Genomic DNA, 25,487 nt, shown 5'->3' on the forward strand with positions numbered 1-25,487 from the left:
CCAAGCAACACATCACCACCTCCCTAACACATTTGACCAATAAGCTGAGGTCCTGCAAAAGGCTTTTGTGATGTCACTGCCACAGCCACCCATCCTCTGAAGTGCTAATGTCCTGATTCTGGCCTGACACTTTGAAGGTTTGAGCTACTCTCTGTGGATCACCCCACTCAATGCGCCCTCATTCTAGGAAGCAAGCCGGCTAGACAGTAAAACATCAGAGGCTGCTCCCAATGCTACACTCAGAGTTTCCAAAATTAGTAGACTTTATGGTCAGAAGAGACCTTTAGAGTATCTAGTCTAACCCCCTGCATATCATAGGCTTCCTGTATAGTACAATAGTTACTTTTTGGGCACACACATTCCAGAAAGGCATCTAGTTTCATTCAATGACATCAAGAGATGGAGAATCCACCACTTTCCCTTTTAGTGAATGCCAGGGGGCTCCATTTCCCCTTCCACTAGCTCCCCATTTACAATCAGCCAGAGCAGTACCTGCAGCAGGGAGCGGGAGTTCCTGAAGGCCTCAGAGGCGCAGCCCCTGCAGTGTCTCAGGCACCTGGCGCAAGTGCCGGATGATGCGGAGCTGGTGCATCACTCTGGCCATGACGTCCTCCTGCTGCAAGGGAACGAAAACCTGTCAGAGACTCAAACGCTCCGAGGAATCAGGAGGAATTAAGGGCAAATGGAACCAGCAGTATTTCCACCCAGCACCTGCCCACCACTGAGGGATGAATTCACCTCCTCAACCCCAGAATGGAGTCTTCTCCTTTCTAGTAACCTCCAGTGTCCACCCCCCTCCTTGTAGGGTGAGTTCCTGCTACCTCCCCGTCGGTGTCCTTGACAGCTGATCCAGGAGGGATTCTGGCAGCAGTGAAGTGGGTTGCGAGGAGGTTGAGATCTTGCCCCAAGTCATCCCAGACACTAATGCTAAGCCACACGATGGCAGCATCTAGTGTCAATGGTGTCGAAGCACTATTTCAACCCCACAGTTTTCGATGAACTTCCCACAAAGGGCAACAGAGGGTCCTGTGGCACCTTTGAGACTAACAGAAGTACTGGGAGCATAAGCTTTCGTGGGTCAGAACCTCACTTCTTCAGATGCAAGTAATGGAAATCTCCAGAGGCAGGTATATATCAGTGTGGAGATAACGAGGTTAGTTCAATCAGGGAGGGTGAGGTGCTCTGCTAGCAGTTGAGGTGTGAACACCAAGGGAGGAGAAACTGTTTCTGTAGTTGGATAGCCATTCACAGTCTTTGTTTAATCCTGATCTGATGGTGTCAAATTTGCAGATGAACTGAAGCTCAGCAGTTTCTCTTTGGAGTCTGGTCCTGAAGTTTTTTTGCTGTAAGATGGCTACCTTAACATCTGCTATTGTGTGGCCAGGGAGGTTGAAGTGTTCTCCTACAGGTTTTTGTATATTGCCATTCCTGATATCTGACTTGTGTCCATTTATCCTCTTGCGTAGTGACTGTCCAGTTTGGCCAATGTACATAGCAGAGGGGCATTGCTGGCATATGATGGCATATATAACATTGGTGGACGTGCAGGTGAATGAGCCGGTGATGTTGTAGCTGATCTGGTTAGGTCCAGTGATGGTGTTGCTGGTGTAGATATGTGGGCAGAGTTGGCATCGAGGTTTGTTGCATGGGTTGGTTCCTGAGTTAGAGTTGTTATGGTGCGATGCGTGGTTGCTGGTGAGAATATGCTTAAGGTTGGCAGGTTGTCTGTGGGCGAGGACTGGCCTGCCTCCCAAGGTCTGTGAAAGTGAGGGATCATTGTCCAGGATGGGTTGTAGATCACTGATGATGCGTTGGAGAGGTTTAAGCTGAGGACTGTAGGTGATGGCCAGTGGAGTTCTGTTGGTTTCTCTTCTGGGCCTGTCTTGTAGCAGGAGTCTTCTGGGTACACGTCTGGCTCTGTTGATTTGTTTCTTTATTTCCTTGTGTGGGTATCGTAGTTTTGAGAATGCTTGGTGAAGATCTTGTAGGTGTTGGTCTCTGTCTGAGGGGTTGGAGCAGATGCGATTGTACCTCAGTGCTTGGCTGTAGACGATGGATCGTGTGGTGTGACCGGGGTGGAAGCTGGAGGCATGAAGGTAGGCGTAGCGGTCGGTGGGCTTTCGGTATAGGGTGGTGTTAATGTGGCCATCGCTTATTTGTACGGTGGTGTCCAGGAAGTGGACCTCCCGTGTAGATTGGTCCAGGCTGAGGCTGATGGTGGGGTGGAAGCTGTTGAAAGCATGGTGGAATTCTTCCAGGGCCTCCTTCCCATGGGTCCAGATGATGAAGGTGTCATCAATATAGCGTAGGTAGAGAAGGGGCATGAGTGGACGAGAGCTGAGGAAGCGTTGTTCCAGGTCAGCCATAAAAATGTTGGCATATTGTGGGGCCATGCGGGTGCCCATAGCGGTGCCACTGGTCTGGAGGTATATATTGTCACCAAATTTGAAATAATTGTGCGTGAGGATAAAGTCACAGAGCTCAGCAATAAGTTGTGCTGTGTCATCATCAGGGATACTGTTCCTGACAGCTTGTATTCCATCTGTATGCGGGATGTTTGTGTAGAGAGCCTCTACATCCATGGTGGCTAGGATGGTGTTTTCTGGGAGGTCACCAATGCATTGTAGTTTTCTCAGGAAATCTGTGGTGTCACGGAGATAGCTGGGAGTGCTGGTGGCGTAGGGTCTGAGTAGGGAGTCCACATATCCAGACAGTCCTTCAGTGAGAGTGCCAATGCCCGAGATGATGGGGCGTCCAGGATTTCCAGGTTTGTGGATCTTAGGTAGTAGATAGAATAACCCCGGTCGGGGCTCTAAGGGTATGTTGATTTGTTCCTGTGTTAGTGTAGGGAGTGTCCTGAGTAGATGGTGCAGTTTCTTAGTGTATTCCTCAGTGGGATCTGAGGAAAGCGGCCTGTAGAATTTGGTATTGGAGAGTTGTCTGGCAGCCTCCTTCTGGTAGTCAGACCTGTTCATGATGACAACAGCACCTCCTTTATCAGCCTCTTTGATGATAATGTCAGGGTGGTTTCTGAGGCTGTGGATGGCATTGCGTTCTGCACGACTTAGGTTATGAGGCAAGCGATGTTGTTTTTCCACAATTTCTGCCGGTGCACGTCGGCGGAAGCATTCTATGTATAGGTCCAGACTGTCATTTCGACCCTCAGGAGGAGTCCATGTGGAGTTCTTCTTCCTGTGTTGTTGGTGGGAGGGTATCTGTGTATCAGTGCGCTGTTCAGTGTTATCATGAAAGTATTCTTTGAGTCGGAGGCGGCGAAAGTAGGCTTCCAGATCACCACAGAACTGTATCATGTTCGTGGGGGTGCTGGGGCAAAAGGAGAGTCCCCGAGATAGGACAGACTCTTCTGCTGGGTTGAGTGTGTAGCTGGATAAATTGACGATATTGCTGGGTGAGTTCGGGGTACCCCTGTTGTGGCCCCATGTGGCAGGTAGGATTTTAGACAGCTTACGGTCCTTTTTCCTTTGTAGAGAGGTGAGGTGTGTAAAGTAGATCTCCTGTCTTATTTTAGTAAAGTCCATTTGTGTGGAGGGTTGGTTATTTATGAAAGTCTCCAGGTTGGAGAGCTCTTTCTTGATGTTTTTCTGTTTGCTGTATAGGATGCTGATCAGGTGGTTCCTCAGTTTCTTTGATAATGTATGGCATAATCTCTCACTGTGGTCTGTGCAGTATGTAGATAGCAATGGATTTTTCACCTTCAGTCCATTTGGTATGATGTCCATCCGTTTGCATTTGGAAAGGAAGATGATATCTGTCTGTATTTGTGCAAGTTTCTTCATGAGGTTGATAGATTTCCATTCCATACGGCTAAATGCAGTGCCTTGCATGGTGTCAAGTATCAGAGGGGTAGGCGTGTTAGTCTGAATCTGTAAAAAGCAACAGAGGGTCCTGTGGCACCTTTGAGACTAACAGAAGTACTGGGAGCATAAGCTTTCGTGGGTCAGAACCTCACTTCTTCAGATGCAAGTAATGGAAATCTCCAGAGGCAGGTATATATCAGTGTGGAGATAACGAGGTTAGTTCAATCAGGGAGGGTGAGGTGCTCTGCTAGCAGTTGAGGTGTGAACACCAAGGGAGGAGAAACTGTTTCTGTAGTTGGATAGCCATTCACAGTCTTTGTTTAATCCTGATCTGATGGTGTCAAATTTGCAGATGAACTGAAGCTCAGCAGTTTCTCTTTGGAGTCTGGTCCTGAAGTTTTTTTGCTGTAAGATGGCTACCTTAACATCTGCTATTGTGTGGCCAGGGAGGTTGAAGTGTTCTCCTACAGGTTTTTGTATATTGCCATTCCTGATATCTGACTTGTGTCCATTTATCCTCTTGCGTAGTGACTGTCCAGTTTGGCCAATGTACATAGCAGAGGGGCATTGCTGGCATATGATGGCATATATAACATTGGTGGACGTGCAGGTGAATGAGCCGGTGATGTTGTAGCTGATCTGGTTAGGTCCAGTGATGGTGTTGCTGGTGTAGATATGTGGGCAGAGTTGGCATCGAGGTTTGTTGCATGGGTTGGTTCCTGAGTTAAAGTTGTTATGGTGCGATGCGTGGTTGCTGGTGAGAATATGCTTAAGGTTGGCAGGTTGTCTGTGGGCGAGGACTGGCCTGCCTCCCAAGGTCTGTGAAAGTGAGGGATCATTGTCCAGGATGGGTTGTAGATCACTGATGATGCGTTGGAGAGGTTTAAGCTGAGGACTGTAGGTGATGGCCAGTGGAGTTCTGTTGGTTTCTCTTCTGGGCCTGTCTTGTAGCAGGAGTCTTCTGGGTACACGTCTGGCTCTGTTGATTTGTTTCTTTATTTCCTTGTGTGGGTATCGTAGTTTTGAGAATGCTTGGTGAAGATCTTGTAGGTGTTGGTCTCTGTCTGAGGGGTTGGAGCAGATGCGATTGTACCTCAGTGCTTGGCTGTAGACGATGGATCGTGTGGTGTGACCGGGGTGGAAGCTGGAGGCATGAAGGTAGGCGTAGCGGTCGGTGGGCTTTCGGTATAGGGTGGTGTTAATGTGGCCATCGCTTATTTGTACGGTGGTGTCCAGGAAGTGGACCTCCCGTGTAGATTGGTCCAGGCTGAGGCTGATGGTGGGGTGGAAGCTGTTGAAAGCATGGTGGAATTCTTCCAGGGCCTCCTTCCCATGGGTCCAGATGATGAAGGTGTCATCAATATAGCGTAGGTAGAGAAGGGGCATGAGTGGACGAGAGCTGAGGAAGCGTTGTTCCAGGTCAGCCATAAAAATGTTGGCATATTGTGGGGCCATGCGGGTGCCCATAGCGGTGCCACTGGTCTGGAGGTATATATTGTCACCAAATTTGAAATAATTGTGCGTGAGGATAAAGTCACAGAGCTCAGCAATAAGTTGTGCTGTGTCATCATCAGGGATACTGTTCCTGACAGCTTGTATTCCATCTGTATGCGGGATGTTTGTGTAGAGAGCCTCTACATCCATGGTGGCTAGGATGGTGTTTTCTGGGAGGTCACCAATGCATTGTAGTTTTCTCAGGAAATCTGTGGTGTCACGGAGATAGCTGGGAGTGCTGGTGGCGTAGGGTCTGAGTAGGGAGTCCACATATCCAGACAGTCCTTCAGTGAGAGTGCCAATGCCCGAGATGATGGGGCGTCCAGGATTTCCAGGTTTGTGGATCTTAGGTAGTAGATAGAATAACCCCGGTCGGGGCTCTAAGGCTATGTTGATTTGTTCCTGTGTTAGTGTAGGGAGTGTCCTGAGTAGATGGTGCAGTTTCTTAGTGTATTCCTCAGTGGGATCTGAGGAAAGCGGCCTGTAGAATTTGGTATTGGAGAGTTGTCTGGCAGCCTCCTTCTGGTAGTCAGACCTGTTCATGATGACAACAGCACCTCCTTTATCAGCCTCTTTGATGATAATGTCAGGGTGGTTTCTGAGGCTGTGGATGGCATTGCGTTCTGCACGACTTAGGTTATGAGGCAAGCGATGTTGTTTTTCCACAATTTCTGCCGGTGCACGTCGGCGGAAGCATTCTATGTATAGGTCCAGACTGTCATTTCGACCCTCAGGAGGAGTCCATGTGGAGTTCTTCTTCCTGTGTTGTTGGTGGGAGGGTATCTGTGTATCAGTGCGCTGTTCAGTGTTATCATGAAAGTATTCTTTGAGTCGGAGGCGGCGAAAGTAGGCTTCCAGATCACCACAGAACTGTATCATGTTCGTGGGGGTGCTGGGGCAAAAGGAGAGTCCCCGAGATAGGACAGACTCTTCTGCTGGGTTGAGTGTGTAGCTGGATAAATTGACGATATTGCTGGGTGAGTTCGGGGTACCCCTGTTGTGGCCCCATGTGGCAGGTATGATTTTAGACAGCTTACGGTCCTTTTTCCTTTGTAGAGAGGTGAGGTGTGTAACGTAGATCTCCTGTCTTATTTTAGTAAAGTCCATTTGTGTGGAGGGTTGGTTATTTATGAAAGTCTCCAGGTTGGAGAGCTCTTTCTTGATGTTTTTCTGTTTGCTGTATAGGATGCTGATCAGGTGGTTCCTCAGTTTCTTTGATAATGTATGGCATAATCTCTCACTGTGGTCTGTGCAGTATGTAGATAGCAATGGATTTTTCACCTTCAGTCCATTTGGTATGATGTCCATCCGTTTGCATTTGGAAAGGAAGATGATATCTGTCTGTATTTGTGCAAGTTTCTTCATGAGGTTGATAGATTTCCATTCCATACGGCTAAATGCAGTGCCTTGCATGGTGTCAAGTATTAGAGGGGTAGGCGTGTTAGTCTGAATCTGTAAAAAGCAACAGAGGGTCCTGTGGCACCTTTGAGACTAACAGAAGTACTGGGAGCATAAGCTTTCGTGGGTCAGAACCTCACTTCTTCAGATGCAAGTAATGGAAATCTCCAGAGGCAGGTATATATCAGTGTGGAGATAACGAGGTTAGTTCAATCAGGGAGGGTGAGGTGCTCTGCTAGCAGTTGAGGTGTGAACACCAAGGGAGGAGAAACTGTTTCTGTAGTTGGATAGCCATTCACAGTCTTTGTTTAATCCTGATCTGATGGTGTCAAATTTGCAGATGAACTGAAGCTCAGCAGTTTCTCTTTGGAGTCTGGTCCTGAAGTTTTTTTGCTGTAAGATGGCTACCTTAACATCTGCTATTGTGTGGCCAGGGAGGTTGAAGTGTTCTCCTACAGGTTTTTGTATATTGCCATTCCTGATATCTGACTTGTGTCCATTTATCCTCTTGCGTAGTGACTGTCCAGTTTGGCCAATGTACATAGCAGAGGGGCATTGCTGGCATATGATGGCATATATAACATTGGTGGACGTGCAGGTGAATGAGCCGGTGATGTTGTAGCTGATCTGGTTAGGTCCAGTGATGGTGTTGCTGGTGTAGATATGTGGGCAGAGTTGGCATCGAGGTTTGTTGCATGGGTTGGTTCCTGAGTTAGAGTTGTTATGGTGCGATGCGTGGTTGCTGGTGAGAATATGCTTAAGGTTGGCAGGTTGTCTGTGGGCGAGGACTGGCCTGCCTCCCAAGGTCTGTGAAAGTGAGGGATCATTGTCCAGGATGGGTTGTAGATCACTGATGATGCGTTGGAGAGGTTTAAGCTGAGGACTGTAGGTGATGGCCAGTGGAGTTCTGTTGGTTTCTCTTCTGGGCCTGTCTTGTAGCAGGAGTCTTCTGGGTACACGTCTGGCTCTGTTGATTTGTTTCTTTATTTCCTTGTGTGGGTATCGTAGTTTTGAGAATGCTTGGTGAAGATCTTGTAGGTGTTGGTCTCTGTCTGAGGGGTTGGAGCAGATGCGATTGTACCTCAGTGCTTGGCTGTAGACGATGGATCGTGTGGTGTGACCGGGGTGGAAGCTGGAGGCATGAAGGTAGGCGTAGCGGTCGGTGGGCTTTCGGTATAGGGTGGTGTTAATGTGGCCATCGCTTATTTGTACGGTGGTGTCCAGGAAGTGGACCTCCCGTGTAGATTGGTCCAGGCTGAGGCTGATGGTGGGGTGGAAGCTGTTGAAAGCATGGTGGAATTCTTCCAGGGCCTCCTTCCCATGGGTCCAGATGATGAAGGTGTCATCAATATAGCGTAGGTAGAGAAGGGGCATGAGTGGACGAGAGCTGAGGAAGCGTTGTTCCAGGTCAGCCATAAAAATGTTGGCATATTGTGGGGCCATGCGGGTGCCCATAGCGGTGCCACTGGTCTGGAGGTATATATTGTCACCAAATTTGAAATAATTGTGCGTGAGGATAAAGTCACAGAGCTCAGCAATAAGTTGTGATGTGTCATCATCAGGGATACTGTTCCTGACAGCTTGTATTCCATCTGTATGCGGGATGTTTGTGTAGAGAGCCTCTACATCCATGGTGGCTAGGATGGTGTTTTCTGGGAGGTCACCAATGCATTGTAGTTTTCTCAGGAAATCTGTGGTGTCACGGAGATAGCTGGGAGTGCTGGTGGCGTAGGGTCTGAGTAGGGAGTCCACATATCCAGACAGTCCTTCAGTGAGAGTGCCAATGCCCGAGATGATGGGGCGTCCAGGATTTCCAGGTTTGTGGATCTTAGGTAGTAGATAGAATAACCCCGGTCGGGGCTCTAAGGCTATGTTGATTTGTTCCTGTGTTAGTGTAGGGAGTGTCCTGAGTAGATGGTGCAGTTTCTTAGTGTATTCCTCAGTGGGATCTGAGGAAAGCGGCCTGTAGAATTTGGTATTGGAGAGTTGTCTGGCAGCCTCCTTCTGGTAGTCAGACCTGTTCATGATGACAACAGCACCTCCTTTATCAGCCTCTTTGATGATAATGTCAGGGTGGTTTCTGAGGCTGTGGATGGCATTGCGTTCTGCACGACTTAGGTTATGAGGCAAGCGATGTTGTTTCTCCACAATTTCTGCCGGTGCACGTCGGCGGAAGCATTCTATGTATAGGTCCAGACTGTCATTTCGACCCTCAGGAGGAGTCCATGTGGAGTTCTTCTTCCTGTGTTGTTGGTGAGAGGGTATCTGTGTATCAGTGCGCTGTTCAGTGTTATCATGAAAGTATTCTTTGAGTCGGAGGCGGCGAAAGTAGGCTTCCAGATCACCACAGAACTGTATCATGTTCGTGGGGGTGCTGGGGCAAAAGGAGAGTCCCCGAGATAGGACAGACTCTTCTGCTGGGTTGAGTGTGTAGCTGGATAAATTGACGATATTGCTGGGTGAGTTCGGGGTACCCCTGTTGTGGCCCCATGTGGCAGGTAGGATTTTAGACAGCTTACGGTCCTTTTTCCTTTGTAGAGAGGTGAGGTGTGTAACGTAGATCTCCTGTCTTATTTTAGTAAAGTCCATTTGTGTGGAGGGTTGGTTATTTATGAAAGTCTCCAGGTTGGAGAGCTCTTTCTTGATGTTTTTCTGTTTGCTGTATAGGATGCTGATCAGGTGGTTCCTCAGTTTCTTTGATAATGTATGGCATAATCTCTCACTGTGGTCTGTGCAGTATGTAGATAGCAATGGATTTTTCACCTTCAGTCCATTTGGTATGATGTCCATCCGTTTGCATTTGGAAAGGAAGATGATATCTGTCTGTATTTGTGCAAGTTTCTTCATGAGGTTGATAGATTTCCATTCCATACGGCTAAATGCAGTGCCTTGCATGGTGTCAAGTATCAGAGGGGTAGGCGTGTTAGTCTGAATCTGTAAAAAGCAACAGAGGGTCCTGTGGCACCTTTGAGACTAACAGAAGTACTGGGAGCATAAGCTTTCGTGGGTCAGAACCTCACTTCTTCAGATGCAAGTAATGGAAATCTCCAGAGGCAGGTATATATCAGTGTGGAGATAACGAGGTTAGTTCAATCAGGGAGGGTGAGGTGCTCTGCTAGCAGTTGAGGTGTGAACACCAAGGGAGGAGAAACTGTTTCTGTAGTTGGATAGCCATTCACAGTCTTTGTTTAATCCTGATCTGATGGTGTCAAATTTGCAGATGAACTGAAGCTCAGCAGTTTCTCTTTGGAGTCTGGTCCTGAAGTTTTTTTGCTGTAAGATGGCTACCTTAACATCTGCTATTGTGTGGCCAGGGAGGTTGAAGTGTTCTCCTACAGGTTTTTGTATATTGCCATTCCTGATATCTGACTTGTGTCCATTTATCCTCTTGCGTAGTGACTGTCCAGTTTGGCCAATGTACATAGCAGAGGGGCATTGCTGGCATATGATGGCATATATAACATTGGTGGACGTGCAGGTGAATGAGCCAGTGATGTTGTAGCTGATCTGGTTAGGTCCAGTGATGGTGTTGCTGGTGTAGATATGTGGGCAGAGTTGGCATCGAGGTTTGTTGCATGGGTTGGTTCCTGAGTTAGAGTTGTTATGGTGCGATGCGTGGTTGCTGGTGAGAATATGCTTAAGGTTGGCAGGTTGTCTGTGGGCGAGGACTGGCCTGCCTCCCAAGGTCTGTGAAAGTGAGGGATCATTGTCCAGGATGGGTTGTAGATCACTGATGATGCGTTGGAGAGGTTTAAGCTGAGGACTGTAGGTGATGGCCAGTGGAGTTCTGTTGGTTTCTCTTCTGGGCCTGTCTTGTAGCAGGAGTCTTCTGGGTACACGTCTGGCTCTGTTGATTTGTTTCTTTATTTCCTTGTGTGGGTATCGTAAGTTTGAGAATGCTTGGTGAAGATCTTGTAGGTGTTGGTCTCTGTCTGAGGGGTTGGAGCAGATGCGATTGTACCTCAGTGCTTGGCTGTAGACGATGGATCGTGTGGTGTGACCGGGGTGGAAGCTGGAGGCATGAAGGTAGGCGTAGCGGTCGGTGGGCTTTCGGTATAGGGTGGTGTTAATGTGGCCATCGCTTATTTGTACGGTGGTGTCCAGGAAGTGGACCTCCCGTGTAGATTGGTCCAGGCTGAGGTTGATGGTGGGGTGGAAGCTGTTGAAAGCATGGTGGATTTCTTCCAGGGCCTGCTTCCCATGGGTCCAGATGATGAAGGTGTCATCAATATAGCGTAGGTAGAGAAGGGGCATGAGTGGACGAGAGCTGAGGAAGCGTTGTTCCAGGTCAGCCATAAAAATGTTGTCATATTGTGGGGCCATGCGGGTGCCCATAGCGGTGCCACTGGTCTGGAGGTATATATTGTCACCAAATTTGAAATAATTGTGCGTGAGGATAAAGTCACAGAGCTCAGCAATAAGTTGTGCTGTGTCATCATCAGGGATACTGTTCCTGACAGCTTGTATTCCATCTGTATGCGGGATGTTTGTGTAGAGAGCCTCTACATCTATGGTGGCTAGGATGGTGTTTTCTGGGAGGTCACCAATGCATTGTAGTTTTCTCAGGAAATCTGTGGTGTCACGGAGATAGCTGGGAGTGCTGGTGGCGTAGGGTCTGAGTAGGGAGGCCACATATCCAGACAGTCCTTCAGTGAGAGTGCCAATGCCCGAGATGATGGGGCGTCCAGGATTTCCAGGTTTGTGGATCTTAGGTAGTAGATAGAATAACCCCGGTCGGGGCTCTAAGGGTATGTTGATTTGTTCCTGTGTTAGTGTAGGGAGTGTCCTGAGTAGATGGTGCAGTTTCTTAGTGTATTCCGCAGTGGGATCTGAGGAAAGCGGCCTGTAGAATTTGGTATTGGAGAGTTGTCTGGCAGCCTCCTTCTGGTAGTCAGACCTGTTCATGATGACAACAGCACCTCCTTTATCAGCCTCTTTGATGATAATGTCAGGGTGGTTTCTGAGGCTGTGGATGGCATTGCGTTCTGCACGACTTAGGTTATGAGGCAAGCGATGTTGTTTTTCCACAATTTCTGCCGGTGCACGTCGGCGGAAGCATTCTATGTATAGGTCCAGACTGTCATTTCGACCCTCAGGAGGAGTCCATGTGGAGTTCTTCTTCCTGTGTTGTTGGTGGGAGGGTATCTGTGTATCAGTGCGCTGTTCAGTGTTATCATGAAAGTATTCTTTGAGTCGGAGGCGGCGAAAGTAGGCTTCCAGATCACCAAAGAACTGTATCATGTTCGTGGGGGTGCTGGGGCAAAAGGAGAGTCCCCGAGATAGGACAGACTCTTCTGCTGGGTTGAGTGTGTAGCTGGATAAATTGACGATATTGCTGGGTGAGTTCGGGGTACCCCTGTTGTGGCCCCATGTGGCAGGTAGGATTTTAGACAGCTTACGGTCCTTTTTCCTTTGTAGAGAGGTGAGGTGTGTAACGTAGATCTCCTGTCTTATTTTAGTAAAGTCCATTTGTGTGGAGGGTTGGTTATTTATGAAAGTCTCCAGGTTGGAGAGCTCTTTCTTGATGTTTTTCTGTTTGCTGTATAGGATGCTGATCAGGTGGTTCCTCAGTTTCTTTGATAATGTATGGCATAATCTCTCACTGTGGTCTGTGCAGTATGTAGATAGCAATGGATTTTTCACCTTCAGTCCATTTGGTATGATGTCCATCCGTTTGCATTTGGAAAGGAAGATGATATCTGTCTGTATTTGTGCAAGTTTCTTCATGAGGTTGATAGATTTCCATTCCATACAGCTAAATGCAGTGCCTTGCATGGTGTCAAGTATCAGAGGGGTAGGCGTGTTAGTCTGAATCTGTAAAAAGCAACAGAGGGTCCTGTGGCACCTTTGAGACTAACAGAAGTACTGGGAGCATAAGCTTTCGTGGGTCAGAACCTCACTTCTTCAGATGCAAGTAATGGAAATCTCCAGAGGCAGGTATATATCAGTGTGGAGATAACGAGGTTAGTTCAATCAGGGAGGGTGAGGTGCTCTGCTAGCAGTTGAGGTGTGAACACCAAGGGAGGAGAAACTGTTTCTGTAGTTGGATAGCCATTCACAGTCTTTGTTTAATCCTGATCTGATGGTGTCAAATTTGCAGATGAACTGAAGCTCAGCAGTTTCTCTTTGGAGTCTGGTCCTGAAGTTTTTTTGCTGTAAGATGGCTACCTTAACATCTGCTATTGTGTGGCCAGGGAGGTTGAAGTGTTCTCCTACAGGTTTTTGTATATTGCCATTCCTGATATCTGACTTGTGTCCATTTATCCTCTTGCGTAGTGACTGTCCAGTTTGGCCAATGTACATAGCAGAGGGGCATTGCTGGCATATGATGGCATATATAACATTGGTGGACGTGCAGGTGAATGAGCCGGTGATGTTGTAGCTGATCTGGTTAGGTCCAGTGATGGTGTTGCTGGTGTAGATATGTGGGCAGAGTTGGCATTGAGGTTTGTTGCATGGGTTGGTTCCTGAGTTAGAGTTGTTATGGTGCGAGGCGTGGTTGCTGGTGAGAATATGCTTAAGGTTGGCAGGTTGTCTGTGGGCGAGGACTGGCCTGCCTCCCAAGGTCTGTGAAAGTGAGGGATTATTGTCCAGGATGGGTTGTAGATCACTGATGATGCGTTGGAGAGGTTTAAGCTGAGGACTGTAGGTGATGGCCAGTGGAGTTCTGTTGGTTTCTCTTCTGGGCCTGTCTTGTAGCAGGAGTCTTCTGGGTACACGTCTGGCTCTGTTGATTTGTTTCTTTATTTCCTTGTGTGGGTATCGTAGTTTTGAGAATGCTTGGTGAAGATCTTGTAGGTGTTGGTCTCTGTCTGAGGGGTTGGAGCAGATGCGATTGTACCTCAGTGCTTGGCTGTAGACGATGGATCGTGTGGTGTGACCGGGGTGGAAGCTGGAGGCATGAAGGTAGGCGTAGCGGTCGGTGGGCTTTCGGTATAGGGTGGTGTTAATGTGGCCATCGCTTATTTGTACGGTGGTGTCCAGGAAGTGGACCTCCCGTGTAGATTGGTCCAGGCTGAGGTTGATGGTGGGGTGGAAGCTGTTGAAAGCATGGTGGATTTCTTCCAGGGCCTGCTTCCCATGGGTCCAGATGATGAAGGTGTCATCAATATAGCGTAGGTAGAGAAGGGGCATGAGTGGACGAGAGCTGAGGAAGCGTTGTTCCAGGTCAGCCATAAAAATGTTGTCATATTGTGGGGCCATGCGGGTGCCCATAGCGGTGCCACTGGTCTGGAGGTATATATTGTCACCAAATTTGAAATAATTGTGCGTGAGGATAAAGTCACAGAGCTCAGCAATAAGTTGTGCTGTGTCATCATCAGGGATACTGTTCCTGACAGCTTGTATTCCATCTGTATGCGGGATGTTTGTGTAGAGAGCCTCTACATCCATGGTGGCTAGGATGGTGTTTTCTGGGAGGTCACCAATGCATTGTAGTTTTCTCAGGAAATCTGTGGTGTCACGGAGATAGCTGGGAGTGCTGGTGGCGTAGGGTCTGAGTAGGGAGTCCACATATCCAGACAGTCCTTCAGTGAGAGTGCCAATGCCCGAGATGATGGGGCGTCCAGGATTTCCAGGTTTGTGGATCTTAGGTAGTAGATAGAATAACCCCGGTCGGGGCTCTAAGGCTATGTTGATTTGTTCCTGTGTTAGTGTAGGGAGTGTCCTGAGTAGATGGTGCAGTTTCTTAGTGTATTCCGCAGTGGGATCTGAGGAAAGCGGCCTGTAGAATTTGGTATTGGAGAGTTGTCTGGCAGCCTCCTTCTGGTAGTCAGACCTGTTCATGATGACAACAGCACCTCCTTTATCAGCCTCTTTGATGATAATGTCAGGGTGGTTTCTGAGGCTGTGGATGGCATTGCGTTCTGCACGACTTAGGTTATGAGGCAAGCGATGTTGTTTTTCCACAATTTTTGCCTGTGCACGTCGGCGGAAGCATTCTATGTATAGGTCCAGACTGTCATTTCGACCCTCAGGAGGAGTCCATGTGGAGTTCTTCTTCCTGTGTTGTTGGTGGGAGGGTATCTGTGTATCAGTGCGCTGTTCAGTGTTATCATGAAAGTATTCTTTGAGTCGGAGGCGGCGAAAGTAGGCTTCCAGATCACCACAGAACTGTATCATGTTCGTGGGGGTGCTGGGGCAAAAGGAGAGTCCCCGAGATAGGACAGACTCTTCTGCTGGGTTGAGTGTGTAGCTGGATAAATTGACGATATTGCTGGGTGAGTTCGGGGTACCCCTGTTGTGGCCCCATGTGGCAGGTAGGATTTTAGACAGCTTACGGTCCTTTTTCCTTTGTAGAGAGGTGAGGTGTGTAAAGTAGATCTCCTGTCTTATTTTAGTAAAGTCCATTTGTGTGGAGGGTTGGTTATTTATGAAAGTCTCCAGGTTGGAGAGCTCTTTCTTGATGTTTTTCTGTTTGCTGTATAGGATGCTGATCAGGTGGTTCCTCAGTTTCTTTGATAATGTATGGCATAATCTCTCACTGTGGTCTGTGCAGTATGTAGATAGCAATGGATTTTTCACCTTCAGTCCATTTGGTATGATGTCCATCCGTTTGCATTTGGAAAGGAAGATGATATCTGTCTGTATTTGTGCAAGTTTCTTCATGAGGTTGATAGATTTCCATTCCATACGGCTAAATGCAGTGCCTTGCATGGTGTCAAGTATCAGAGGGGTAGGCGTGTTAGTCTGAATCTGTAAAAAGCAACAGAGGGTCCTGTGGCACCTTTGAGACTAACAGAAGTACTGGGAGCATAAGCTTTCGTGGGTCAGAACCTCACTTCTTCAGATGCAAGTAATGGAAATCTCCAGAGGCAGGTATATATCAGTGTGGAGATAACGAGGTTAGTTCAATCAGGGAGGGTGAGGTGCTCTGCTAGCAGTTGAGGTGTGAACACCAAGGGAGGAGAAACTGTTTCTGTAGTTGGATAGCCATTCACAGTCTTTGTTTAATCCTGATCTGATGGTGTCAAATTTGCAGATGAACTGAAGCTCAGCAGTTTCTCTTTGGAGTCTGGTCCTGAAGTTTTTTTGCTGTAAGATGGCTACCTTAACATCTGCTATTGTGTGGCCAGGGAGGTTGAAGTGTTCTCCTACAGGTTTTTGTATATTGCCATTCCTGATATCTGACTTGTGTCCATTTATCCTCTTGCGTAGTGACTGTCCAGTTTGGCCAATGTACATAGCAGAGGGGCATTGCTGGCATATGATGGCATATATAACATTGGTGGACGTGCAGGTGAATGAGCCGGTGATGTTGTAGCTGATCTGGTTAGGTCCAGTGATGGTGTTGCTGGTGTAGATATGTGGGCAGAGTTGGCATCGAGGTTTGTTGCATGGGTTGGTTCCTGAGTTAAAGTTGTTATGGTGCGATGCGTGGTTGCTGGTGAGAATATGCTTAAGGTTGGCAGGTTGTCTGTGGGCGAGGACTGGCCTGCCTCCCAAGGTCTGTGAAAGTGAGGGATCATTGTCCAGGATGGGTTGTAGATCACTGATGATGCGTTGGAGAGGTTTAAGCTGAGGACTGTAGGTGATGGCCAGTGGAGTTCTGTTGGTTTCTCTTCTGGGCCTGTCTTGTAGCAGGAGTCTTCTGGGTACACGTCTGGCTCTGTTGATTTGTTTCTTTATTTCCTTGTGTGGGTATCGTAGTTTTGAGAATGCTTGGTGAAGATCTTGTAGGTGTTGGTCTCTGTCTGAGGGGTTGGAGCAGATGCGATTGTACCTCAGTGCTTGGCTGTAGACGATGGATCGTGTGGTGTGACCGGGGTGGAAGCTGGAGGCATGAAGGTAGGCGTAACGGTCGGTGGGTTTTCGGTATAGGGTGGTGTTAATGTGGCCATCGCTTATTTGTACGGTGGTGTCCAGGAAGTGGACCTCCCGTGTAGATTGGTCCAGGCTGAGGCTGATGGTGGGGTGGAAGCTGTTGAAAGCATGGTGGAATTCTTCCAGGGCCTCCTTCCCATGGGTCCAGATGATGAAGGTGTCATCAATATAGCGTAGGTAGAGAAGGGGCATGAGTGGACGAGAGCTGAGGAAGCGTTGTTCCAGGTCAGCCATAAAAATGTTGGCATATTGTGGGGCCATGCGGGTGCCCATAGCGGTGCCACTGGTCTGGAGGTATATATTGTCACCAAATTTGAAATAATTGTGCGTGAGGATAAAGTCACAGAGCTCAGCAATAAGTTGTGCTGTGTCATCATCAGGGATACTGTTCCTGACAGCTTGTATTCCATCTGTATGCGGGATGTTTGTGTAGAGAGCCTCTACATCCATGGTGGCTAGGATGGTGTTTTCTGGGAGGTCACCAATGCATTGTAGTTTTCTCAGGAAATCTGTGGTGTCACGGAGATAGCTGGGAGTGCTGGTGGCGTAGGGTCTGAGTAGGGAGGCCACATATCCAGACAGTCCTTCAGTGAGAGTGCCAATGCCCGAGATGATGGGGCGTCCAGGATTTCCAGGTTTGTGGATCTTAGGTAGTAGATAGAATAACCCCGGTCGGGGCTCTAAGGCTATGTTGATTTGTTCCTGTGTTAGTGTAGGGAGTGTCCTGAGTAGATGGTGCAGTTTCTTAGTGTATTCTTCAGTGGGATCTGAGGAAAGCGGCCTGTAGAATTTGGTATTGGAGAGTTGTCTGGCAGCCTCCTTCTGGTAGTCAGACCTGTTCATGATGACAACAGCACCTCCTTTATCAGCCTCTTTGATGATAATGTCAGGGTGGTTTCTGAGGCTGTGGATGGCATTGCGTTCTGCACGACTTAGGTTATGAGGCAAGCGATGTTGTTTTTCCACAATTTCTGCCGGTGCACGTCGGCGGAAGCATTCTATGTATAGGTCCAGACTGTCATTTCGACCCTCAGGAGGAGTCCATGTGGAGTTCTTCTTCCTGTGTTGTTGGTGGGAGGGTATCTGTGTATCAGTGCGCTGTTCAGTGTTATCATGAAAGTATTCTTTGAGTCGGAGGCGGCGAAAGTAGGCTTCCAGATCACCAAAGAACTGTATCATGTTCGTGGGGGTGCTGGGGCAAAAGGAGAGTCCCCGAGATAGGACAGACTCTTCTGCTGGGTTGAGTGTGTAGCTGGATAAATTGACGATATTGCTGGGTGAGTTCGGGGTACCCCTGTTGTGGCCCCATGTGGCAGGTAGGATTTTAGACAGCTTACGGTCCTTTTTCCTTTGTAGAGAGGTGAGGTGTGTAACGTAGATCTCCTGTCTTATTTTAGTAAAGTCCATTTGTGTGGAGGGTTGGTTATTTATGAAAGTCTCCAGGTTGGAGAGCTCTTTCTTGATGTTTTTCTGTTTGCTGTATAGGATGCTGATCAGGTGGTTCCTCAGTTTCTTTGATAATGTATGGCATAATCTCTCACTGTGGTCTGTGCAGTATGTAGATAGCAATGGATTTTTCACCTTCAGTCCATTTGGTATGATGTCCATCCGTTTGCATTTGGAAAGGAAGATGATATCTGTCTGTATTTGTGCAAGTTTCTTCATGAGGTTGATAGATTTCCATTCCATACGGCTAAATGCAGTGCCTTGCATGGTGTCAAGTATCAGAGGGGTAGGCGTGTTAGTCTGAATCTGTAAAAAGCAACAGAGGGTCCTGTGGCACCTTTGAGACTAACAGAAGTACTGGGAGCATAAGCTTTCGTGGGTCAGAACCTCACTTCTTCAGATGCAAGTAATGGAAATCTCCAGAGGCAGGTATATATCAGTGTGGAGATAACGAGGTTAGTTCAATCAGGGAGGGTGAGGTGCTCTGCTAGCAGTTGAGGTGTGAACACCAAGGGAGGAGAAACTGTTTCTGTAGTTGGATAGCCATTCACAGTCTTTGTTTAATCCTGATCTGATGGTGTCAAATTTGCAGATGAACTGAAGCTCAGCAGTTTCTCTTTGGAGTCTGGTCCTGAAGTTTTTTTGCTGTAAGATGGCTACCTTAACATCTGCTATTGTGTGGCCAGGGAGGTTGAAGTGTTCTCCTACAGGTTTTTGTATATTGCCATTCCTGATATCTGACTTGTGTCCATTTATCCTCTTGCGTAGTGACTGTCCAGTTTGGCCAATGTACATAGCAGAGGGGCATTGCTGGCATATGATGGCATATATAACATTGGTGGACGTGCAGGTGAATGAGCCGGTGATGTTGTAGCTGATCTGGTTAGGTCCAGTGATGGTGTTGCTGGTGTAGATATGTGGGCAGAGTTGGCATCGAGGTTTGTTGCATGGGTTGGTTCCTGAGTTAGAGTTGTTATGGTGCGATGCGTGGTTGCTGGTGAGAATATGCTTAAGGTTGGCAGGTTGTCTGTGGGCGAGGACTGGCCTGCCTCCCAAGGTCTGTGAAAGTGAGGGATCATTGTCCAGGATGGGTTGTAGATCACTGATGATGCGTTGGAGAGGTTTAAGCTGAGGACTGTAGGTGATGGCCAGTGGAGTTCTGTTGGTTTCTCTTCTGGGCCTGTCTTGTAGCAGGAGTCTTCTGGGTACACGTCTGGCTCTGCTGATTTGTTTCTTTATTTCCTTGTGTGGGTATCGTAGTTTTGAGAATGCTTGGTGAAGATCTTGTAGGTGTTGGTCTCTGTCTGAGGGGTTGGAGCAGATGCGATTGTACCTCAGTGCTTGGCTGTAGACGATGGATCGTGTGGTGTGACCGGGGTGGAAGCTGGAGGCATGAAGGTAGGCGTAGCGGTCGGTGGGCTTTCGGTATAGGGTGGTGTTAATGTGGCCATCGCTTATTTGTACGGTGGTGTCCAGGAAGTGGACCTCCCGTGTAGATTGGTCCAGGCTGAGGTTGATGGTGGGGTGGAAGCTGTTGAAAGCATGGTGGAATTCTTCCAGGGCCTCCTTCCCATGGGTCCAGATGATGAAGGTGTCATCAATATAGCGTAGGTAGAGAAGGGGCATGAGTGGACGAGAGCTGAGGAAGCGTTGTTCCAGGTCAGCCATAAAAATGTTGGCATATTGTGGGGCCATGCGGGTGCCCATAGCAGTGCCACTGGTTTGGAGGTATATATTGTCACCAAATTTGAAATAATTGTGCGTGAGGATAAAGTCACAGAGCTCAGTAATAAGTTGTGCTGTGTCATCATCAGGGATACTGTTCCTGACAGCTTGTATTCCATCTGTATGCGGGATGTTTGTGTAGAGAGCCTCTACATCCATGGTGGCTAGGATGGTGTTTCTGGGAGGTCACCAATGCATTGTAGTTTTCTCAGGAAATCTGTGGTGTCACGGAGATAGCTGGGAGTGCTGGTGGCGTAGGGTCTGAGTAGGGAGTCCACATATCCAGACAGTCCTTCAGTGAGAGTGCCAATGCCCGAGATGATGGGGCGTCCAGGATTTCCAGGTTTGTGGATCTTAGGTAGTAGATAGAATAACCCCGGTCGGGGCTCTAAGGGTATGTTGATTTGTTCCTGTGTTAGTGTAGGGAGTGTCCTGAGTAGATGGTGCAGTTTCCTAGTGTATTCCTCAGTGGGATCTGAGGAAAGCAGCCTGTAGAATTTGGTATTGGAGAGTTGTCTGGCAACCTCCTTCTGGTAGTCAGACCTGTTCATGATGACAACAGCACCTCCTTTATCAGCCTCTTTGATGATAATGTCAGGGTGGTTTCTGAGGCTGTGGATGGCATTGCGTTCTGCACGACTTAGGTTATGAGGCAAGCGATGTTGTTTTTCCACAATTTCTGCCTGTGCACGTCGGCGGAAGCATTCTATGTATAGGTCCAGACTGTCATTTCGACCCTCAGGAGGAGTCCATGTGGAGTTCTTCTTCCTGTGTTGTTGGTGGGAGGGTATCTGTGTATCAGTGCGCTGTTCAGTGTTATCATGAAAGTATTCTTTGAGTCGGAGGCGGCGAAAGTAGGCTTCCAGATCACCACAGAACTGTATCATGTTCGTGGGGGTGCTGGGGCAAAAGGAGAGTCCCCGAGATAGGACAGACTCTTCTGCTGGGTTGAGTGTGTAGCTGGATAAATTGACGATATTGCTGGGTGAGTTCGGGGTACCCCTGTTGTGGCCCCATGTGGCAGGTAGGATTTTAGACAGCTTACGGTCCTTTTTCCTTTGTAGAGAGGTGAGGTGTGTAAAGTAGATCTCCTGTCTTATTTTAGTAAAGTCCATTTGTGTGGAGGGTTGGTTATTTATGAAAGTCTCCAGGTTGGAGAGCTCTTTCTTGATGTTTTTCTGTTTGCTGTATAGGATGCTGATCAGGTGGTTCCTCAGTTTCTTTGATAATGTATGGCATAATCTCTCACTGTGGTCTGTGCAGTATGTAGATAGCAATGGATTTTTCACCTTCAGTCCATTTGGTATGATGTCCATCCGTTTGCATTTGGAAAGGAAGATGATATCTGTCTGTATTTGTGCAAGTTTCTTCATGAGGTTGATAGATTTCCATTCCATACGGCTAAATGCAGTGCCTTGCATGGTGTCAAGTATCAGAGGGGTAGGCGTGTTAGTCTGAATCTGTAAAAAGCAACAGAGGGTCCTGTGGCACCTTTGAGACTAACAGAAGTACTGGGAGCATAAGCTTTCGTGGGTCAGAACCTCACTTCTTCAGATGCAAGTAATGGAAATCTCCAGAGGCAGGTATATATCAGTGTGGAGATAACGAGGTTAGTTCAATCAGGGAGGGTGAGGTGCTCTGCTAGCAGTTGAGGTGTGAACACCAAGGGAGGAGAAACTGTTTCTGTAGTTGGATAGCCATTCACAGTCTTTGTTTAATCCTGATCTGATGGTGTCAAATTTGCAGATGAACTGAAGCTCAGCAGTTTCTCTTTGGAGTCTGGTCCTGAAGTTTTTTTGCTGTAAGATGGCTACCTTAACATCTGCTATTGTGTGGCCAGGGAGGTTGAAGTGTTCTCCTACAGGTTTTTGTATATTGCCATTCCTGATATCTGACTTGTGTCCATTTATCCTCTTGCGTAGTGACTGTCCAGTTTGGCCAATGTACATAGCAGAGGGGCATTGCTGGCATATGATGGCATATATAACATTGGTGGACGTGCAGGTGAATGAGCCGGTGATGTTGTAGCTGATCTGGTTAGGTCCAGTCCAGTTTGGCCAATGTACATAGCAGAGGGGCATTGCATATCATAGGCTTCATCTATAGTACTGTCATAACTATAAAGGGAAGGGTAACAGCTGTCCTGTGTACAGTACTATAAAATCCCTCCTGGCCAGAGACTCCAAAATCCTTTTCCCTGTAAAGGGTTAAGAAGCTCAGGTAACCTGGCTGGCATCTGAGCTAGAGGACCAATAAGGGGACAAGATACTTTCAAATCTTGGGGGGGGGGAAGGCTTTTGTTTGTGTTCTTTGTTTTGGTTGTGCGTTCGCTCTCGGGACTGAGAGGGACCAGACATCAATCCAGGTTCTCCACATCTTTCTAAACAAGTCTCTCCTATTTCAAACTTGTAAGCAAATAGCCAGGCAAGGCGTGTTAGTTTTCCTTTGTTTTCTCAACTTGTAAATGTACCTTTTACTAGAGTGTTTATCTTTGTTTGCTGTACTTTGAACCTAAAACTAAAGGGGAGTCCTCTGAGCTCTTTAAGTTTAATTACCCTGTAAGGTTATTTCCATACTGATTTTACAAAAATAATTTTTACCTTTTTCTTTAATTAAAAATCTTCTTTTTAAAAACCTAATTATTTTTTTCCTTGTTTTAAATCCAAGGGGGTTGGATCTGTATTCACCAGGAGTTGGTGGGAGAAAGAAGGGGGGATGGTTAATTTCTCCTTCTTTTAAAATCCCAGGGGGGTTGGAACTGTATTCACGAAAAGTTGGTGGGAGGAAGGAGGGGAATGGTTACTTTCTCCTTGTTTTAAGATCCAAGGGGTTTGGATCTGTATTTACCAGGGAATTGGTGAAGGTCTCTCAAGGCTACCCAGGGAAGGAAATTAGCCTTGGAATGGTGGCAGCGAACCAGAGCTAAGCTGGTAGTTAAGCTTAAAAGTTTTCATGCAGGCCCCTACATTTGTACCCTAAAGTTCAAAATGGGAATACAGCCTTAACAACCTGTCAGAGACTCAAACGCCCCGAGGAATCAGGGGGAATTCAGGGCACCTGGAACCAGCAGCATTTCCACTCAGCACCTGCCCACCACTGAGGGATGAATTCACCACCTGAACCCCAGAATGGAGTCTTCTTCTCCTTTCTAGTAACCTCCAGTGCCAACCCGCCTCCATGTAGGGTGAGCTCCTGCTACCTCCCCCTCAGTGCCCTTGACAGCTGTTCCACCTCCAAACCACGGCTCAAGTTATCAGAACCCTCTTCTATACCCCCACCCAGGTTGGGCAGGGAGGCGGCTCTAGCATGGGGGGCAGGAGGGATTCTGCCAAGAGTGAAGTAGGTTGCAGGGAGGTTGAGATCTTGCTCCAAGTCATCCCAGACACTAATGCGAAGCCACAGGATGGCAGCATCTAGTGTCAGTGGAGTCCAAGCACTATTTCAACCCCACAGTTTTGGATCAACTTCCCACAAGGGGAGGTGAAGAGCACCCCCAGCAACCCACACACACACACACCACTCCTGGTGGTGGGAGGGGAACAGGAGAAAGGACAAAAGAAGTAAGAGATGAAGAGAAAGGAAGGAGGGATGGAGGAAAAGGTAAAACGAAAAGGACAAACCCTAATGTCCCCAGTGATTCTACGGGACAAAATCCCAGGTGGACTATAAAATTCTGACACATTAAACTAGTGTTTTCCATGCCTAGAATTCAGCTGGCAACAGATGGATCAGACTGAGCAGCTTCCAAAACCTCTTGGAGGCTCTTACCTTCTAAACAGGGACGTCTGTTTTCTAGTAAAATCAGTAAAAGGAAAGGAAAAAACTCGAAAGAGGCTCCTGCTTGCACTCAAATACGTGAACCCTAATACTCTCTCAGTCCTCAAAGAGAGAGACTTGGAGAAGGAGCGGCAAACAGCAGAGGCTAAGAGCGGGAGTTTGCCTGGGAGTTCGCTTGGGGAGAGCTCACTGAGGCTTACATCTGCAGGTTTCTCTGAGTAGTTCCTGCAACAGTTGAGGAAGTTCTTAAGAGGACGGTGATGTGGAAGGTGAGCGATCAGCTGTTGTCACCTGCACAGGCTGTGCCATGTTTGTCTTTCTTCCACAGGACAGAAGCGACTTTGTCTGTACGAAGGGCAAGCTGGTCTCCATATTGGAAGAGAAGCTTCGAGGCCTGGAGAAACGAGTATCGACTCTGCGTTGCATAAGGGAAAATGAAGATTTCCTGGACAGACGTCAGGAGATGCTTCTACGGCCACAATGTTCTTAAGATTCAGAGCAGGCGCAGCAGGGACAGAAGGATTGTGAAGAGGTTTGGCAGCATGTGACTTCCAGAAGGAGAAAGAGGAGCGTCCATGCACCAGCAATGGAGATACAGGTGAGCAATCGTTTCCATGTTCTCTCTACAGGTACTAATGCGGAGAGTGGACTAGATGACCCATCTGAGGGAAGGGAGCAGAAGGAGACTCCACCGATTGGAAGGCAAAAGATGCACTGTCCTAGGGATGGGGGTTCCACGACCACCACTCCCAAGAGGAGGAGGAGGGTGGTGGTGGTCGGGGACTCCCTCCTCAGGGGGACTGAGTCATCTATCTGCCGCCCCGACTGGGAAAACCAAGAGGTCTGCTGCTTGCCCGGAGCTAGGATACACGATGTGACGGAGAGACTGCCGAGACTCATCAAGCCCTCGGATCGCTACCCCTTCCTGCTTCTCCACGTGGGCACCAATGATACTGCCAAGAATGACCTTGAGCAGATCACTGCAGACTACGTGGCTCTGGGAAGAAGGATAAAGGAGTTTGAGGCGCAAGTGGTGTTCTCGTCCATCCTCCCTGTGCAAGGAAAAGGCCGGGGTAGAGACCGTCGAATCGTGGAAGTCAACGAATGGCTATGCAGGTGGTGTCGGAGAGAAGGCTTTGGATTCTTCAACCATGGGATGGTGTTCCAAGAAGGAGGAGTGCTAGGCAGAGACGGGCTCCACCTAACGAAGAGAGGGAAGAGCATCTTCGCCAGCAGGCTGGCTAACCTAGTGAGGAGGGCTTTAAACTAGGTTCACCGGGGGAAGGAGACCAAAGCCCTGAGGTAAGTGGGGAAATGGGATCCTGGGAGGAAGCACAAGCAGGAGAGCGCAAGGGGGGAGGACTCCTGTCTCATGCTGAGAAAGAGGGACGATCGATGAGTTATCTTAAGTGCCTATACACAAATGCAAGAAGCCTGGGAAACAAGCTGGGAGAACTGGAAGTCCTGGCACAGTCAGGGAACTATGATGTGATTGGAATAACAGAGACTTGGTGGGATAACTCACATGACTGGAGTACTGTCATGGATGGATATAAACTGTTCAGGAAGGACAGGCAGGGTAGAAAAGGTGGGGGAGTTGCGTTGTATGTAAGAGAGGAGTATGACTGCTCAGAGCTCCGGTATGAAACTGCAGAAAAACCTGAGAGTCTCTGGATAAAGTTGAGAAGTGTGAGCAACAAGGGGGATGTCACGGTTGGAGTCTGGTATAGACCACCAGACCAGGGGGATGAGGTGGACGAGGCTTTCTTCTGGCAACTAGCAGAAGTTGCTAAATCGCAGGCCCTGGTTCTCATGGGAGACTTTAATCACCCTGATATCTGCTGGGAGAGCAATACAGCGGTGCACAGACAATCCAGGAAATTTTTGGAAAGTGTAGGGGACAATTTCCTGGTGCAAGTGCTGGAGGAACCAACTAGGGGCAGAGCTTTTCTTGACCTGCTACTCACAAACAGGGAAGAATTAATAGGGGAAGCAAAAGTGGATGGG

General features: G+C 48.1%; 1 long non-coding RNA gene across 1 annotated transcript in view; it reads right to left on the reverse strand.

Annotated features, from left to right (window-relative positions):
• Positions 1–498: 498 nt before the first annotated feature.
• The window catches only part of LOC135977913 (uncharacterized), a 46,665-nt gene continuing 21,676 nt past the window's right edge, over positions 499–25,487 (reverse strand). Inside the window, exon 3 of the long non-coding RNA XR_010595346.1 lies at positions 499–616. This is a non-coding gene — a long non-coding RNA (uncharacterized LOC135977913). The remainder of the gene's footprint in view (positions 617–25,487) is intronic.

This window comes from Chrysemys picta, unplaced genomic scaffold (assembly GCF_011386835.1).
Source record: "Chrysemys picta bellii isolate R12L10 unplaced genomic scaffold, ASM1138683v2 scaf75, whole genome shotgun sequence".
Lineage (NCBI taxonomy): Eukaryota > Metazoa > Chordata > Testudines > Emydidae > Chrysemys > Chrysemys picta.